This window comes from Otolemur garnettii, unplaced genomic scaffold, assembly GCF_000181295.1.
Source record: "Otolemur garnettii isolate 467f Iridium unplaced genomic scaffold, OtoGar3 scaffold00013, whole genome shotgun sequence".
Lineage (NCBI taxonomy): Eukaryota > Metazoa > Chordata > Mammalia > Primates > Galagidae > Otolemur > Otolemur garnettii.
The window spans coordinates 21306855-21308085 of NW_003852408.1; the positions used below are offsets into that span (position 1 = coordinate 21306855).

The 1231-nt window shown below is 44.3% G+C and overlaps 1 pseudogene; it reads left to right on the plus strand.

Annotated features, from left to right (window-relative positions):
- The window catches only part of LOC100951639, a 5697-nt pseudogene extending 4667 nt beyond the window's left edge, over nt 1–1030 (plus strand).
- Nucleotides 1031–1231: the final 201 nt, after the last annotated feature.

Genomic DNA, 1231 nt, shown 5'->3' on the forward strand with positions numbered 1-1231 from the left:
ATTAGAAAACGTTCTTCTTAGCAAAGTATCTCAAGAATGGAAGAAAAAGTATCCAATGTACACAGCCCTATTTTGAAACTAATTCATAGCTTTTATAAGAATGTCATAACCTGATTATAGCCTTAGAATATGGGAAGCAGGTGGGAGAGGGGAGGGGAGGGGGATGGATGAGGGGAGGGAGGGTGATTGGTGGGGTCACCTCTATGGTTAATCTTACAAGGGTACAAGTGAATCTTTCTAAAAGCAGAGTATGCATATCTTGACTCAATAACTAAGAAAATGACATGAAGGTTATGTTAACCAGTTTGATGAGAGTATTTCAAAATATGAAGTTATTCCTGTTAGGAAGTACTCTGTAAGAAGGCTTGAATTTGCTTTCTGCCTGTGGACGCTGCCGAGGAAGCATCGTTAAAGTCTCAAAGCCCTGGTGCCCACTTAACTGTGAAAAAGCTCTTTGCTGGCAGCATTAGAGAAGATACTGAAGACATCACTTCAGAGACTGTTTTGAACAGTAGGGGGAAATGGAAGTGATTGAAATCATGACTGACCTAGGCAGTGGCAAGAAGAGGGCTTTGCTTTTGATAAGTTTGATGACCATGATTCTGTGGATAAGATTGTCATTTAGAAATACCATACTGTGAATGGCCACAACTGTGAAGTAAGGAAAGCCCCACCAAAGCAACAGATGGCTAGTGCTTCGTCCAGCCAAAGAGGTCGAAGTGGTTCTGGAAACTTTGGTGGGGGTCGTGGGGGTGGTTTTGGTGGAAATGACAACTTTGGCTGTGGAGGAAACTTCAGTGGTGGTGGTGGCTTTGGTGGCAGCCATGGTGGTGGTGGATATGGTGGCAGTGGGGGTGGCTACAATGGATTTGGTAATGATGGAAACAGTTTTGGAGGTGGTGGAAGTTACAATGATTTTGGCAATTACAACAATCAGTCATCAAATTTTGGACCCATGAAGGGAGGAAATTTTGGAGGCAGAAGCTCTGGCCCTTATGGTGGTGACGGCCAATAATTTGCCAAACCATGAAACCAAGGTGGAGATGGTGGTTCCAGTAGCAGCAGTAGCTATGGTAGTGGCAGAAGGTTTTAATTATTCCCAGGAAACAAAGCTTAGCAGGAGAGGAGAGCCAGAGAAGTGACAGGGAAGCTACAGGTTACAACAGATTTGGGAACTAAGCCAAGCACATTGGTGGCAGGGCCTAGCTGCTACCAAGAAGACATGTTTTAG